The sequence below is a fragment of the Cherax quadricarinatus genome, chromosome 15 (genome assembly GCF_038502225.1).
Source record: "Cherax quadricarinatus isolate ZL_2023a chromosome 15, ASM3850222v1, whole genome shotgun sequence".
In the NCBI taxonomy this organism is placed as follows: Eukaryota; Metazoa; Arthropoda; class Malacostraca; order Decapoda; family Parastacidae; genus Cherax; species Cherax quadricarinatus.
Genome location: NC_091306.1, coordinates 19,556,139 through 19,576,017, shown reverse-complemented (window position 1 = coordinate 19,576,017; position 19,879 = coordinate 19,556,139).

Genomic DNA, 19,879 nt, shown 5'->3' with positions numbered 1-19,879 from the left:
CATGAAACAGAGAGAATGTAGAAAATAGACATCATCTGAAAGTCCCGGGCCGAGCTCCGGGAGTAGGAAAATTTTCGAAACTCATTCAAAGATATCTAGAGCGTAGATGGTACAACGATGGGGTCTGGATATACCCCCAGGCACCAACCTTGTGCCTGGTGCGTTGCTGGTACAACCACTCCTGATTTTTCTGGGCCAGAAAATACAGAGTGGCACACTACACCAGAACCAGTAGCACGCTCTGCCAGTCACACTACAGTGAATACAGTCACTGTATCCAACAATCACGACAGCAGCAGAGAGGACAGCAGTAAACAGGGAGGGCAGGGATGAAGCTGGACGAGGAATAGGGTTAGGAAAGGAGGGATAGGGATGAGAAAAGGGATGGGAGAAGGAAGTATGGGGAAGGAGAGATAGGGATGCAGAAGGATGGAAGGGGATACGAGGCAGAGAGAGGGTTTGGGAAAGACAAACTGGCTAGATGGAATGGTGATGGAAATTAAGCTTCAAGTGCTAGAGGAGGAAAAAAATAACACCAGCCACACGAACATAGTGTGAGTTACTGCTAACACCAGCCACACGAAGAACATACTGTATGTTACTGCTAACACCAGCCACACGAAGAACATACTGTATGTTACTGCTAACACCAGTCACACGAAGAACATACTGTATGTTACTGCTAACACCAGCCACACGAAGAACATAGTGTGTGTTACTGCTAACACCAGCCACATGAAGAACATAGTGTGTGTTGCTGCTAACACCAGCCACATGAAGAACATACTGTATGTTACTGCTAACACCAGCCACACGAAGAACATACTGCATGTTACTGCTAACACCAGCCACACGTAGAACATAGAGTATGTTACTGCTAACACCAGCCACATGAAGAACATAGTGTATGTTACTGCTAACACCAGCCACACGAAGAACATACTGCATGTTACTGCTAACACCAGCCACACGAAGAACTTAGTGTATGTTACTGCTAACACCAGCCACACAAAGAACATACTGCATGTTACTGCTAACACCAGCCACACGAAGAACATACTGCATGTTACTGCTAACACCAGCCACACGAAGAACATAGTGTTACTAACACCAGGAGTCGTTATGAAGGAAAGAGTAACTTAGGATGAGATAAGCACAACAGTGAGAAACTCGCATTACATTTCTAACCATTACACACAAATATGGAAAAAATACAAAAATATATACTAATATTAAAATACGTTATTGTTAAAATATGCAGCAATAGGATGATGTCTAAATTAAAACCTTATAAATAACACACACACACACACACACACACACACACACACACACACACACACACACACACACACACACACACACACACACACACACACATACACACACACACTTTGTATAGAAAGGGGTTTAGTTATAGGTAATACATATTTTAAGAAAAGGAGGATAAATAAGTATACAAGATATGATGTAGGGCGAAATGACAGTAGTTTGTTGGATTATGTATTGGTAGATAAAAGACTGTTGAGTAGACTTCAGGATGTACATGTTTATAGAGGAGCCACAGATATATCAGATCACTTTTTAGTTCTAGCTACACTGAGAGTAAAAAGTAGATGGGATACAAGGAGAATAGAAGCATCAGGGAAGAGAGAGGTGAAGGTTTATAAACTAAAAGAGGAGGCAGTTAGGGTAAGATATAAACAGCTATTGGAGGATAGATGGGCTAATGAGAGCATAGGCAATGGGGTCGAAGAGGTATAGGGTAGGTTTAAAAATGTAGTGTTAGAGTGTTCAGCACAAGTTTGTGGTTACAGGAAAGTGGGTGTGGGAGGGAAGAGGAGCGATTGGTGGAATGATGATGTAAAGAGAGTAGTAAGGGAGAAAAAGTTAGCATATGAGAAGTTTTTACAAAGTAGAAGTGATGCAAGGAGGGAAGAGTATATGGAGAAAAAGAGAGAGGTTAAGAGAGTGGTGAAGCAATGTAAAAAGAGAGCAAATGAGAGAGTGGGTGAGATGTTATCAACAAATTTTGTTGAAAATAAGAAAAAGTTTTGGAGTGAGATTAACAAGTTAAGAAAGCCTAGAGAACAAATGGATTTGTCAGTTAAAAATAGGAGAGGAGAGTTATTAAATGGAGAGTTAGAGGTATTGGGAAGATGGAGGGAATATTTTGAGAAATTGTTAAATGTTGATGAAGATAGGGAAACTGTGATTTCGTGTATAGGACAAGGAGGAATAACATCTTGTAGGAGTGAGGAAGAGCCAGTTGTGAGTGTGGGGGAAGTTCGTGAGGCAGTAGGTAAAATGAAAGGGGGTAAGGCAGCCGGGATTGATGGGATAAAGATAGAAATGTTAAAAGCAGGTAGGGATATAGTTTTGGAGTGGTTGGTGCAATTATTTAATAAATGTATGGAAGAGGGTAAGGTACCTAGGGATTGGCAGAGAGCATGCATAGTTCCTTTGTATAAAGGCAAAGGGGATAAAAGAGAGTGCAAAAATTATAGGGGGATAAGTCTGCTGAGTATACCTGGTAAAGTGTATGGTAGAGTTATTATTGAAAGAATTAAGAGTAAGACGGAGAATAGGATAGCAGATGAACAAGGAGGCTTTAGGAAAGGTAGCGGGTGTGTGGACCAGGTGTTTACAGTGAAACATATAAGTGAACAGTATTTAGATAAGGCTAAAGAGGTCTTTGTGGCATTTATGGATTTGGAAAAGGCATATGACAGGGTGGATAGGGGGGCAATGTGGCAGATGTTGCAAGTGTACGTGTAGGAGGTAGGTTACTGAAAGCAGTGAAGAGTTTTTACGAGGATAGTGAGGCTCAAGTTAGAGTATGTAGGAAAGAGGGAAATTATTTCCCAGTAAAAGTAGGCCTTAGACAAGGATGTGTGATGTCACCGTGGTTGTTTAATATATTTATAGATGGGGTTGTAAGAGAAGTAAATACGAGGGTCTTGGCAAGAGGCGTGGAGTTAAAAGATAAAGAATCACACACAAAGTGGGAGTTGTCACAGCTGCTCTTTGCTGATGACACTGTGCTCTTGGGAGATTCTGAAGAGAAGTTGCAGAGATTGGTGGATGAATTTGGTAGGGTGTGCAAAAGAAGAAAATTAAAGGTGAATACAGGAAAGAGTAAGGTTATGAGGATAACAAAAAGATTAGGTGATGAAAGATTGAATATCAGATTGGAGGGAGAGAGTATGGAGGAGGTGAATGTATTCAGATATTTGGGAGTGGACGTGTCAGCGGATGGGTCTATGAAAGATGAGGTGAATCATAGAATTGATGAGGGGAAAAGAGTGAGTGGTGCACTTAGGAGTCTGTGGAGACAAAGAACTTTGTCCTTGGAGGCAAAGAGGGGAATGTATGAGAGTATAGTTTTACCAACGCTCTTATATGGGTGTGAAGCATGGGTGATGAATGTTGCAGCGAGGAGAAGGCTGGAGGCAGTGGAGATGTCATGTCTGAGAGCAATGTGTGGTGTGAATATAATGCAGAGAATTCGTAGTTTGGAAGTTAGGAGGAGGTGCGGGATTACCAAAACTGTTGTTCAGAGGGCTGAGGAAGGGTTGTTGAGGTGGTTCGGACATGTAGAGAGAATGGAGCGAAACAGAATGACTTCAAGAGTGTATCAGTCTGTAGTGGAAGGAAGGCGGGGTAGGGGTCGGCCTAGGAAAGGTTGGAGAGAGGGGGTAAAGGAGGTTTTGTGTGCGAGGGGCTTGGACTTCCAGCAGGCATGCGTGAGCGTGTTTGATAGGAGTGAATGGAGACAAATGGTTTTTAATGGTTGACGTGCTGTTGGAGTGTGAGCAAAGTAACATTTATGAAGGGGTTCAGGGAAACCGGCAGGCCGGACTTGAGTCCTGGAGATGGGAAGTACAGTGCCTGCACTCTGAAGGAGGGGTGTTAATGTTGCAGTTTAAAAACTGTAGTGTAAAGCACCCTTCTGGCAAGACAGTGATGGAGTGAATGATGGTGAAAGTTTTTCTTTTTCAGGCCACCCTGCCTTGGTGGGAATCGGCCAGTGTGATAATAAATATATATATATATATATATATATATATATATATATATATATATATATATATATATATATATATATATATATATATATATATATATATATATGCAATAAGATCACAGTAAACAGGTGATTTCAAAATATGCAAAACAACCACTCTGAAAGAATAGAGAAATTCCAAGCGCTTTCGTGACTACTCACATTATCAAGGAACTATGAAAGTAAAGCATCCAAGGAAGCTATATAAGGGGTCCGGCCAGCACCTCACTATCAGATCCCACAACGGTTAAACACGTGACGCGCGGCGACCCAACTTGGATAGGTCCCTTGCACAACTCACCCCCAAGCTATTCTACCCAAGAAAATTTAAAAATTATTATTTGTCCAGTGTATTATTAAATTCTTCCCAAATTCTATTAATTATAAATGGATCTAATTTATATAAACCAAAGGAAATATTCATATTATTGTCAAAACTGCTTTTTATGAAACAAGATTCAATTATATTCCTGTCGACCATGGACTTGCTTGATACTACTTTCTCAACTTTTTGAAAATCAATTGGATGGTTAAAATCTCTTACATGAATAAATAGAGCATTGGAATCTTGTCCAGTTCTAATGTTATATTTATGTTGTTTTAATCTTAGTTCGAGATTTTTACCAGTTTGACCGTAATAAACTTTATCGCAAGTTTTACAAGGAATCTTATAGACACATCCATCAGCATTTTGGGGGGAATTCTTTATCAAAAGTTTTTTTACTGTATCAAGATTTTTGAATACAACTTTAATATTAAAAGTCTTAAGAAGAGAAGGTATATCAACCAAGTTTTCATGGTAAGGGAGAACCAACATATTTTTAGTTGAATAAGGCTGGTTGTCCCTTTTTGGATTATAAAAAGTGTTTCTAGCAAATTTAAAAGATTTATCAATTACATTTCTTGGGTATTTTAAATCATTACCTATTTCATAAATTTTGGATATTTCCTCATCTATGAACTGAGGACTACAAATTCGTAAAGCTCTCAAAAACATTGATGAGAAAACAGACAGTTTGACTCTATCTTGATGCGAGGAATAATAATGGACATAGGAACAGTTATTTGTAGGTTTTCTGTAAATTTTAAATTTTAATTCATTATTACCCTTAATAATTAAAACATCTAGAAAAGGCAATGAGTTATTTTCTTCAAACTCAACAGTAAAGTAAAGTTTATTAGCTCCATAGGGTCAGTTTCATATAAATTATCCAAATAGCTTGTTGATATTTTGAGCCCTATTGTTGGCAAAATTTCTAACTTTAATGTTAAAAACAACATAGACCTGGTTGATAAATTAAGCTCCTTGACTGACTTAAATGATTTTAACATGGTTAGTTTTGATGTTACTTCCTTGTTTACGAAAGTTCCTGTTGATGATTTATTAAGTTTCTTATCTGAAGAACTCGTTAACTATGATTTACCATTGCCAGTTCCTACTATCACTAAACTTATTAAACTTTGCATTGTTGATGCAAAATTCGTATTTAATGATAAGTTTTACACTCAGAAGTTTGGTATGGCAATGGGAAATCCTCTTTCACCTGTTCTTAGTAACCTATACATGGAATTTTTTGAAACAAGGTTGCTTAACACAATCCTCCCTAATAGAGCTAAATGGTTCAGATATGTTGATGATATTTTGTGTCTTATGCCCAAAAATGTAGATATACACCATTTCCTTGGAAAATTAAATAGCTTAGCCCATTCTATAAACTTTACTGTTGAGTTTGAAGAAAATAACTCATTGCCTTTTCTAGATGTTTTAATTATTAAGGGTAATAATGAATTCAAATTTAAAATTTACAGAAAACCTGCAAATAACTGTTCCTATGTCCACTATTATTCCTCGCATCAAGATAGAGTCAAACTGTCTGTTTTCTCATCAATGTTTTTGAGAGCTTTACGAATTTGTAGTACTGAGTTCATAGATGAGGAAATATCCAAAATTTATGAAATAGGTAATGATTTAAAATACCCAAGAAATGTAATTGATAAATCTTTTAAAGTTGCTAGAAATACTTTTCACAATCCAAAAAGGGACAACCAGCCTTATTCAACTAAAAATATGTTGGTTCTCCCTTACCATGAAAACTTGGTTGATATACCTTCTCTTCTTAAGACTTTTAATATTAAAGTTGTATTCAAAAATCTTGATACAATGAAAAAACTTTTGATAAAGAATTCCCCCCAAAATGCTGATGGATGTGTCTATAAGATTCTTTGTAAAACTTGCGATAAAGTTTATTACGGTCAAACTGGTAAAAATCTCGAACTAAGATTAAAACAACATAAATATAGCATTAGAACTGGACAAGATTCCAATGCTCTATTTATTCAAGTAAGAGATTTTAACCATCCAATTGATTTTCAAAAAGTTGAGAAAGTAGTATCAAGCAAGTCCATGGTCGACAGGAATATAATTGAATCTTGTTTCATAAAAAGCAGTTTTGACAATAATATGAATATTTCCTTTGGTTTATATAAATTAGATCCATTTATAATTAATAGAATTTGGGAAGAATTTAATAATACACTGGACAAATAATAATTTTTAAATTTTCTTGGGTAGAATAGCTTGGGGGTGAGTTGTGCAAGGGACCTATCCAAGTTGGGTCGCCGCGCGTCACGTGTTTAACCGTTGTGGGATCTGATAGTGAGGTGCTGGCCGGACCCCTTATATAGCCTCCTTGGATGCTTTACTTTCATAGTTCCTTGATAATGTGAGTAGTCACGAAAGCGCTTGGAATTTCTCTATTCTTTCAGAGTGGTTGTTTTGCATATGTATATATATGTATATATATATGTATATATATATATGTATATATATATGTATATATATATGTATATATATATGTATATATATATGTATATATATATAATAACAATATACGACAAAAATGTGAAGGATATTTTAAGATCCCCTGAACAAGGAACATCAAGAGATCATAACATTATGCCACACAAAAAAAAATGGTACTAAAAGGATATTATAAAATATTTAACTCATAAAATCGTAATAACACGACTGTATGTGATGAGGCAGTAAGTGGTACCAGCACGAGAACTTTTAATACATTATATAACAAGACAATATTAGGAGAGAACACCACGAGTACTGATCTGTTCAACTAACGTCAAGATGGAAGTCTTACCACATGACGTAACCCAAAGTGGTAACAGTATTAAACTGTAGATAAATGGTTCAGAGAACTGATAAGTTGATCATTTAGACACATATGCAACACTTGGGTATCTTTACTGAGGAAACGTTTCGCCACACAGTGGCTTCATCAGTCCATACAAAGGAGAATGGTGACGAACAGAAGGAGTTTGAGGTAATCAGTCCCTCAGCCTTGAGTCGATGTAATCAGTCCATCAATTTTTTCAATACTGATGGACTAATTACTGATGGACTAATTACTTCGACTCCAGGCTGAGGGACTGATTACCTGAAACTCCTTCTGTTCTTCACCATTCTCCTTTGTATGGACTGATGAAGCCACTGTGTGGCGAAACGTTTCCTCAATAAAGATACCCAAGTGTTGCACATGTGTCTAATTTATCAGTATTCAACTGCACCAGTTAGGTGAAGGGTGATATTTAAGTAAATGGCGTCCAGGAGATGGTACTCAACCAAGGTGAGTCTAGCTAGGTGAAGTGGGGTGGTGTGGAAGCTTTAATTATCTCACTAACCACCACAACTTACCCTATCCATCTCCAACTTTTCCTCACTTGGCCCAGAATTAATGTTCTGCTGCCCAGTTTCGTGGCTCACACGCACTGCTCGTCTCCGGGATTTACAGTTCATTTCAAGGGGTGATTGCTGGAGCACCTCCCCGGGCTAGCGAGCCCCGCTCGACCCATCCCCACACATTCTATATGGATTTTTCGCGTAAGGTTTGCAGCCAATTTCTCGATTTACGTTGTTTAGGTTAAGTTAGATTAAACTGTCCTCTGCCAAAAAACGATTATAACATACCACAACGGCAATAAACGAAATATATGATGAAGGCAATAAAAAGTCTGACTTACAAAACAGACAGCGGGAAGCCACGAACACAGTCTTGGTCGTCTGACCAGCGTTCATTCCGATTTCCTGGGTCGTGAGATGAACCCACACAATTACATACGCTTCACAGGCATCATACACACGTACACAAACGTACATAGACGCAAATGCAAATATACACAAGGGAACATAAACCTACACGAACACATGCAGGGATAATTTGTCAAAGGTCCCCTTTGTTGTAAGTGAATTTCACCGCAGATCGCATTTTAGACGACCCTATGTTTTAAGGTTCACCTTCGTCGAAGAGTCAATCATCATTGGGTCGCTGCCTCCTTCCCTCCCTCTAGTTACCTACCTCTCTCCCTCCCATTTTCTCTCCCTCACACACTTACCATTCGTCTGTTGCACCATGATAAGCGTCGCACACGTGTCCACTCTGGTTCTTACCTGCGTAGAAAAATGTAAACGTAAGTCAAGTTCACAGAGATGCACTTATAAAATCTCCAGAATATTTACAAATTAAAAAACAAAGGAAAATTATCTGTATATGCAAACACAATACTTATACTTATAAACAACATAATATTTAATTTTCAAAGAATGTACGTAAGTGCTACAGAAATATATAGGCATGTCGTGCCGAATAGGTAAAACTTGCGATATTTGCTTAAATAGCAATGCTCTTCTTGCCGAATAAGGAAAGCGAAAACCTGTGTATAAAATAATTTCGCAAAAATAATTCTGAACCTAACGAAAAAATATATTTCATTGTGTTTGTTTATTATTAAATTATTGTAAACTTATCTAAAATATATTTAGTTGGATTAGGCTAAATTAATTACTCTTGTTATAATAAGGTTAGATAAATTTTCTAAGACGCTTTTGGTACAAAATTATTAATTTTTACATTAACATAAATGAAAAAAATATATCTTTAAATGTATATGAGAAAATTTTCTTTAGTGAGCTTTGATGTCACAGCTCTGTTCACCAAAGTCCCTATTCCTGACTTGCTTTCGTACCTTGAAGAGGAACTAGAAAACTTCCCCACGCCCTTCCCCATGAAAACAATAACTGAATTGATAAAATTCTGTGTTACTGATTGCAAATTCGTGTTTGAAAGGAAATTCTATGCTCAAAAACAAGGCATGGCAATGGGAAATCCCCTCAACCCCTTACTCAGCAACCTGAATATGGAATTCTATGAGACCAGACTTCTTAAAGACATTCTCCCAGATAAAGCTAGTTGGTTCGGATACATAGATGATGCTCTTGGCCTGTGACCTAATGATCACAACACTGACGAGTTTCTTCCCAGACTCAAAGGCTTAGTGCCTTCCATTAAGTTCACCACAGAACATGAAATAAAGAACACCTTGCCGTTCCTAGATGTTTTAATCTGTTTTAAAGATTGCATTATTTAATTCACTATAGAAAGTTTGTGATTATTAACACTGTTAATAAAATAAGCAGAAACCTAATAAATTAATCTTCTTCAACAAGTGAATCCTGTTTATCTTGACCCTTATATGATAATCTTGTTCTTTTTATAAGTTTGTTTCGAGAAGCACTAAAATAAAGTGGTCTACAGGCTATATTCGTAACATTCTTCTTCCAAATAAGATAGCAGGTCGGTAACAGGGACTCTCGTGAATAACGCAGTGGCATCAAGGCTAACAAGTGTAAAATCATTAAACATGTTGATGAGATCAACATTTTAAGTGGGCTACAGAAATGCTGCCAAGCAAAGGAGTTAATATTTTCACCAACCATTCTGACAAGGCATATGATGCTGATCCTACAAAACTAATAATAGGTCTGGCTGGAAAACCAGGCTTGTGGGTTTGCCGCAGATCTCGCCGATAACTGTTGAATTAATTCCTCATTACCTCTCAGTAAGGTTCTAAGTTGTTTATTAAATTTACTATTAACCTGGTCCAGTGGGTTCTTATTAAGGGGTACGTAAGTATCACTGTCTTCTAATAATATTTTCATTTTTCAACTATAATCTACCTTGTCCATAATAACCATCACATTTGCTCTGCAAGCTTTCGTAAGATGAAGTCTAGGATCTTTCTTTATTTAATGGTACAACTTAATAAATTTTTGAGGACAATTCGGCTCCACAGGTCTGAGCAAAGCTCCATATATCATGCCTTTGCAGATGCTGAACATTTCAGGGGATATAACCCCTTGTTTTTCCAAATTGCAAAAAGATTTGTCAAGGTTAACATAATTAGTGTCCCCACTAGTAGGTGCGAAACTTAACCCATATCCCAGTGCTGTCTGCTGGTCACGAGTGAGTTCAACACTCGGCAGGTTGACAGCTAACTCCGGTTTCACATGTTGAGACCAGCCGCTTTGTGCAATTTCAATAAGAACAATAAAACTTCTACTGAAAGACAAAGATGAATTAATCAGACAATTTACTTCCACTAATCCATCTTTACCTCACATGTATGGACTAATAAAAACACACAAACCAGGGAATCCAGTCAGATCACTTATTAGCTCCATAGGATCAGTTTCATATAAATTATCCAAATGGCTTGTTGACATTTTGAGCCCTATTGTTGGCAAAATTTCTAACTTTAATGTTAAAAACAACATAGATTTAGTTGATAAATTAAGCTCCTTGACTGACTTAAATGATTTTAAAATGGTTAGTTTTGATGTTAATTCCTTGTTTACGAAAGTTCCTGTTGATGATTTATTAAGTTTCTTACCTGAAGAACTTGTTAATTATGATTTACCATTGCCAGTTCCTATCATTAAACTTATTAAACTTTGCATTGCTGATGCAAAATTTGTATTTAATGATAAGTTTTACACTCAGAAGTTTGGTATGGCAATGGGAAATCCTCTTTCACCTGTTCTTAGTAACCTATACATGGATTTTTTTGAAACAAGGTTGCTTAACACAATCCTCTCTAATAGAGCTAAATGGTTCAGATATGTTGATGATATTTTGTGTCTATTGCCCAAGAATGTAGTTATACACTATTTCTTTGGCAAATTAAATAGCTTAGCCCATTCTATAAACTTTACTGTTGAGTTTGAGGAAAATAACTCATTGTCTTTTCTAGATGTTTTAATTATTAAGGGTAATAATGAATTCAAATTTAAAATTTACAGAAAACCTACAAATAACTGTTCCTATGTCCACTATTATTCTTCGCATCAAGATAGAGTCAAACTGTCTGTTTTCTCATCAATGTTTTTGAGAGTTTTACGTATTTGTAGTCCAGAGTTCATAGATGAAGAAATATCCAAAATTTATGAATTAGCTAATGATTTAAAATACACAAGAAACGTAATTGATAAATCTTTTGAAATTCCTAGAAATACTTTTTACAATCCAAAAAGGGACAACCAATCTTATTCAACTAAAAATATGTTGGTTTTTCCTACCAGGAAAACTTGGTTGATATGCCTTCTCTTCTTAAGACTTTTAATATCAAAGTTGTATTTAAAAATCTTGATACAGTAAAAAAAACTTTTGATAAAGTATTTCTCCCAAAATGCTGACGGATGTGTCAGGAAGAATTTGTGCTGGCGCTATTCTCTCTGTCAGGAAGAATGTATGCTGAGGCTATTCTCTCTGTCAGGAAGAATGTATGCTGATGCTATTCTCTCTGTCAGGAAGAATGTATGCTGAGGCTATTCTCTCTGTCAGGAAGAATGTATGCTGAGGCTATTCTCTCTGTCAGGAAGAATGTATGCTGAGGCTATTCTCTCTGTCAGGAAGAATGTATGCTGAGGCTATTCTCTCTGTCAGGAAGAATGTATGCTGAGGCTATTCTCTCTGTCAGGAAGAATGTATGCTGAGGCTATTCTCTCTGTCAGGAAGAATGTATGCTGAGGCTATTCTCTCTGTCAGGAAGAATGTATGCTGAGGCTATTCTCTCTGTCAGGAAGAATGTATGCTGATGCTATTCTCTCTGTCAGGAAGAATGTATGCTGAGGCTATTCTCTCTGACAGGAAGAATGTATGCTGAGGCTATTCTCTCTGTCAGGAAGAATGTATGCTGAGGCTATTCTCTCTGTCAGGAAGAATGTATGCTGATGCTATTCTCTCTGTCAGGAAGAATGTATGCTGAGGCTATTCTCTCTGTCAGGAAGAATGTATGCTGAGGCTATTCTCTCTGTCAGGAAGAATGTATGCTGAGGCTATTCTCTCTGTCAGGAAGAATGTATGCTGAGGCTATTCTCTCTGTCAGGAAGAATGTATGCTGAGGCTATTCTCTCTGTCAGGAAGAATGTATGCTGAGGCTATTCTCTCTGTCAGGAAGAATGTATGCTGAGGCTATTCTCTCTGTCAGGAAGAATGTATGCTGATGCTATTCTCTCTGTCAGGAAGAATGTATGCTGAGGCTATTCTCTCTGTCAGGAAGAATGTATGCTGAGGCTATTCTCTCTGTCAGGAAGAATGTATGCTGAGGCTATTCTCTCTGTCAGGAAGAATGTATGCTGAGGCTATTCTCTCTGACAGGAAGAATGTATGCTGAGGCTATTCTCTCTGTCAGGAAGAATGTATGCTGAGGCTATTCTCTCTGTCAGGAAGAATGTATGCTGATGCTATTCTCTCTGTCAGGAAGAATGTATGCTGAGGCTATTCTCTCTGTCAGGAAGAATGTATGCTGATGCTATTCTCTCTGTCAGGAAGAATGTATGCTGAGGCTATTCTCTCTGTCAGGAAGAATGTATGCTGAGGCTATTCTCTCTGTCAGGAAGAATGTATGCTGAGGCTATTCTCTCTGTCAGGAAGAATGTATGCTGAGGCTATTCTCTCTGTCAGGAAGAATGTATGCTGAGGCTATTCTCTCTGTCAGGAAGAATGTATGCTGAGGCTATTCTCTCTGTCAGGAAGAATGTATGCTGAGGCTATTCTCTCTGTCAGGAAGAATGTATGCTGAGGCTATTCTCTCTGTCAGGAAGAATGTATGCTGAGGCTATTCTCTCTGTCAGGAAGAATGTATGCTGAGGCTATTCTCTCTGTCAGGAATAAAGGAACCATTTCTGCAGAGGTGAGAGGTGATGAGCACCTATCACTACACTACACACTGTCACTGCACTACACACTGTCACTGCACTACACAATGTCACTGCGCTACACACTGTTATGGCACTACACACAGTCACTACATTACACAGTCACTGCACTACACTGTTATGGCACTACACAGTCACTACACTACACACTGTCACTGCACTACACACTGTTACGACACTACACACTGTTAGTACACTACACACTGTCACTGCACTACACACTGTTACGACACTACACACTGTCACTGCACTACACACTGTTACGACACTACACACTGTCACTACACTACACAGTCACTGCACTACACACTGTTATGGCACTACACACTGTCACTGCACTACACACTGCACTACACACTGTCACTACACTACACACTGTCACTGCACTACACACTGTTACGGCACTACACACAGTCACTACACTACACACTGTCACAGCACTACACAATGTCACAGCACTACACGCTCACTGCAATACACAGTCACGGCACTACATGCTCACTGCACTACACACTGTCACTGCATTACACACTCTCACAGCAATACACACTGTCACTGCACCACACACTATTACTGTCACTGCACTACACACTGTCATGGCACTACACACAGTGCACTACACACTGTCACTGCATTACACACTCTCACAGCAATACACACTGTCACTGCACCACACACTATTACTGTCACTGCACTACACACTGTCATGGCACTACACACAGTGCACTACACACTGTCACTGCATTACACACTCTCACAGCACTACACACTGTCACTGCACCACACACTATTACTGTCACTGCACTACACACTGTCATGGCACTACACACAGTGCACTACACACTGTCACTGCACTACACACTGTCACTGCACTACACACTGTCACTACACTACACACAGTCACTGCACTACACACTGTCACAGCACAACACACTGTCATCGCACTACACACTGTCACTACACTACACACAGTCACTGCACTACTTACTTTCAATGCACTACACACTGTCACTGCACTACACACTGTCACAGCACTACACACTGTCACTGCACTACTTACTTTCAATGCACTACACACTGTCACTGCACTACTTACTTTCAATGCACTACACACTGTCACTGCACTACACACTGTCACAGCACTACACACTGTCACTGCACTACTTACTTTCAATGCACTACACACAGTCACTGCACTACTTACTTTTAATGCACTACACACTGTCACTGCACTACACACTGTCACAGCACTACACACTGTCACAGCACTACACACTGTCACAGCACTACACACTGTCACAGCATTACACACTGTCACTGCACTACACACTGTCACTGCACTACACACTGTCACAGCACTACACACTGTCACAGCACTACACACTGTCACTGCACTACACACTGTCACTGCAATACACACTGCACTACACACTATAACTGCACTACACACCATAACCACTACACACTATAACTGCACTACACGCTATAACTGCACAACACACTATAACTGTACTACACACTATAACTGCACTACACACTATAACTGCACTACACACTATAACTGCACTACACACTATAACTGCACTACACGCTATAACTGCACTACACACTATAACTGCACTACACACTATAACTGAACTACACACTATAACTGCACTTCACACTATAACTGCACTACACACTATAACTGCACTACACACTATAACTGCACTACACACTATAACTGCACTTCACACTATAACTGCACTGCACGCTATAACTGCATTACACACTATAACTGCACTACACACTATAACTGCACTACACACTATAACTGCACTACACGCTATAACTGCACTACACACTATAACTGCACTACACACTATAACTGCACTACACGCTATAACTGCACAACACACTATAACTGTACTACACACTATAACTGCACTACACACTATAACTGCACTACACACTATAACTGCACTACACACTATAACTGCACTTCACACTATAACTGCACTACACACTATAACTGCACTTCACACTATAACTGCACTTCACACTATAACTGCACTACACACTATAACTGCACTACACACTATAACTGCACTACACACTATAACTGCACTACACACTATAACTGCACTACACACTATAACTGCGCTACACACTATAACTGCACTACACACTATAACTGCACTACACACTATAACTGCACTTCACACTATAACTGCACTTCACACTATAACTGCACTACACACTATAACTGCACTACACACTATAACTGCACTTCACACAATAACTGCACTACACACTATAACTGCACTACACACTATAACTGCACTACACACTATAACTGCACTACACACTATAACTGCACTACACACTATAACTGCACAACACACTATAACTGTACTACACACTATAACTGCACTACACACTATAACTGCACTACACACTATAACTGCACTACACACTATAACTGCATTTCACACTATAACTGCACTACCCACTATAACTGCACTACACACTATAACTGCACTACACGCTATAACTGCACTACACACTATAACTGCACTACACACTATAACTGCACTACACACTATAACTGCACTACACACTACAACTGCATTACACACTATAACTGCACTACACACTATAACTGCACTACACACTATAACTGCACTACACACTATAACTGCACTACCCACTATAACTGCACTACACACTATAACTGCACTACACACTATAACTGCACTACACGCTATAACTGCACTACACACTATAACTGCACTACACACTATGACTGCACTACACACTATAACTGCACTACACCCTATGACTGCACTACACACTATAACTGCGCTACACACTATAACTGCACTACACGCTATAACTGCACTACACACTATAACTGCACTACACACTATAACTGCACTACACGCTATAACTGCACTACACACTATAACTGCACTACACGCTATAACTGCACTACACACTATAACTGCACTACACACTATAACTGCACTACACGCTATAACTGCACTACACACTATAACTGCACTACACGCTATAACTGCACTACACGCTATAACTGCACTACACACTATAACTGCACTACACACTATAACCACTACACACTATAACTGCACTACACACTATAACTGTACGACACACTATAACTGCACTACACACTATAACTGCACTACACGCTATAACTGCACTACACACTATAACTGCACTACACACTATAACTGCACTACACACTATAACTGCACTACACACTATAACTGCACTACACACTATAACTGCACTTCACACTATAACTGCACTACACGCTATAACTGCACTACACACTATAACTGCACTACACGCTATAACTGCACTTCACGCTATAACTGCACTACACACTATAACTGCACTACACGCTATAACTGCACTTCACGCTATAACTGCACTACACACTATAACTGCACTACACGCTATAACTGCACTACACTATAACTGCACTACACACTATAACTGCACTACACACTATAACTGCACTACACACTATAACTGCACTACACGCTATAACTGCAGTACACACTATAACTGCACTACACACTATAACTGCACTACACGCTATAACTGCAGTACACACTATAACTGCACTACACACTATAACTGCACTTCACACTATAACTGCACTACACACTATAACTGCACTACACACTATAACTGCACTACACACTATAACTGCACTACACACTATAACTGCACTACACACTAACTGCACTACACACTATAACTGCACTACACACTATAACTGCACTACACACTATAACTGCACTTCACACTATAACTGCACTACACACTATAACTGCACTACACACTATAACTGCACTACACACTATAACTGCACTACACACTATAACTGCATTACACACTATAACTGCACTACACACTGTAACTGCACTACACACTATAACTGCACTTCACACTTGTTGCGACCCCTGAATGGGTCACAATGTTTATAATGTATATTACCTTTTCATATAATTTTATATTGCTTATATTTGCGATAATAGCTAAATCGTAACTATATTGCTTTATATTATTATTTGTCTTAGTTACTTTTATTAGGTAAGAAGTAACATTTATATATATATTATTCAGTGCTCATAGTTCAAGTGTTGATTGTCTAACTACTGTAATTATCGCTCGTTGCTCGTTTCCCTGCCGGCTTCTCTGTGTTGCTGGGCAGCAGCTGTCCACGGAGCAATCACGTGATCGAGGGGGGTGTTCACACCTCGCCTGGAGTAGTCAGTCTGGGCTAGACTCTCTTGGTGGTTGGAAGTTCTCCTGGCAAGACGCCCCACACTCCTCTCTCTTGTGGGCCCTTGTTGGAAGATTGTCTCTGTCGCTTTCTTGTTGTTGGTTGTGTGGAACTCTTTTCACAGAACATAGCCTAGACTTAGTGATTTTCGACGTTGTACTGAGGTTGTGTCGCATAGACACTCTGAGCAACTCAGGTCCTGAGCTGTTGCTTCTGACCTAACTTGTACTGGTATCTGTGTATTCTCACAGTCGGGTATTTTCTTATGCTGAACTTAGATTCAGTAGTATGGGAGTTTCGTGACTTTTGTGGAGGATCTGCAGATGGTCCCTACTTAGTGTCGTTATATTATCTCCTTGTTTCTGATTGTGTTGCTATTGCTTGTTATATTGTTGCTCGGCTTATCAGTCGTTTTATTGTTCAAGCAAGCTGTTCTGATTGCCTGGTTGGTCAAAAAGTTAGTTGATGTGAGGACTTTGTCAGTCATTGGTTTAAGTCTAGTCGAGTCTTGAGACATAGCGAACTACTTAGAGCACTTACATACACACAAACTTATTTGTATATTGTATTATTAAATGTTAATGTACCAGACGGTACTTAAGAAGTATAAATGTGATATGTGCCATCAGCACAATACTACTGTACACGAGAGAAGTGATTATTATTATTATTTTGATTTATTTAACTTGATAATATACTCCTAGACATCTTTATTAATAAACTTATTAAATTTTAATTTCTTTAGTTAGTAGCCTTCAAGTTGTAATCCTGAAGCAATAATAATTCTTATTGAATTCTAATGGATAATTGGACCAGGATACTGACTACTTGTTACGAAAACCCAGTAACAGGCTGGATGCTAGAAGGGCAGTCCTTTCTAGTATTCACTGGAGATCTCTAAGCTTATTAGAAATAGCGTTTTTTTGTAACAACACTATAATTGCACTACACACTATCACTGCACTACACACTATCACTGCACTACACACTATCACTGCACTACACACTATTACTGCACTACACACTATCACTGCACTACACACTATAACTGCACTACACACTATCACTGCACTACACACTATTACTGCACTACACACTATCACTGCACTACACACTATTACTGCACTACACACTATCACTGCACTACACACTATCACTGCACTACACACTATCACTGCACTACACACTATTACTGCACTACACACTATCACTGCACTACACACTATCACTGCACTACACACTATCACTGCACTACACACTATCACTGCACTACACACTATCACTGCACTACACACTATCACTGCACTACACACTATCACTGCACTACACACTATCACTGCACTACACACTATCACTGCACTACACACTATCACTGCATTACACACTATCACTGCACTACACACTATCACTGCATTACACACTATCACTGCACTACTCAATATCACTAAACTACACACTATCACTATGCTACACACTATCATTGGACTACACACTATCAATACACTATGCACTATCATTGCACTACACACTATCACTATCACTGCACTACACACTATCATTGTACTACACACTATCATTGCACTACACATTATCACTATACTACACTATCATTGCACTACACACTATCATTGCACTACACACTAGCATTGCACTACACACTATCATTGCACTACACACTATCATTGCACTACACACTATCATTGCACTACACACTATCATTGCACTACACACTATCACTACACTACGCACTATCACTACACTACACACCATTGCTGCACTACACAAACTGGCACTAAACCCCCACCACATTTTCCACACACAGTTTCAAGAACAGGGAGGCAAGAGAAACCCCTCGAAACCTATCAAAGGTAAAGTTATCTAAATATTTTATGCAGCTGACAGTTGCAGGAGGAAGTTTAACGCGTACAGCAGCCCCTCCCCCCACACAAGACTCCACAATGCACCGCCCCTCCCCACACGACACCCCTAAATTCACCTCTTCCACCAGTAAGACTACACCTTACACTAGACCCCAACACAAACCTAGTGTCCTGCCCTGGACGTTAATACTAACAGTCTGAGACAACTCTTCAAGATATATCTGAAATATGTTGACGCTATTCTTACTCCCTACACCTTTATTTATTTCTCTCTTGCTGTACCCAGAAATATAACTGTAAATGAGAATGTGGAGAGAGAGAGAGAGAGAGAGAGAGAGAGAGAGAGAGAGAGAGAGAGAGAGAGAGAGAGAGAGAGAGAGAGAGAGAGAGAGAGAGAGAGAGAGAGAGAGGAGAATGAGAGACAATGAGAGAGGAAAGAATGATAGAGAATGAGAGCGAGGGAGGAGAGAATGAGAGGGTGAAAATGAGAGCGAGGGAGGAGAGAATGAGAGGGGGTGAAAATGAGAGACTTAGGGGAAAGAATAAGAGAAATAGAATGAAAAAAAGAA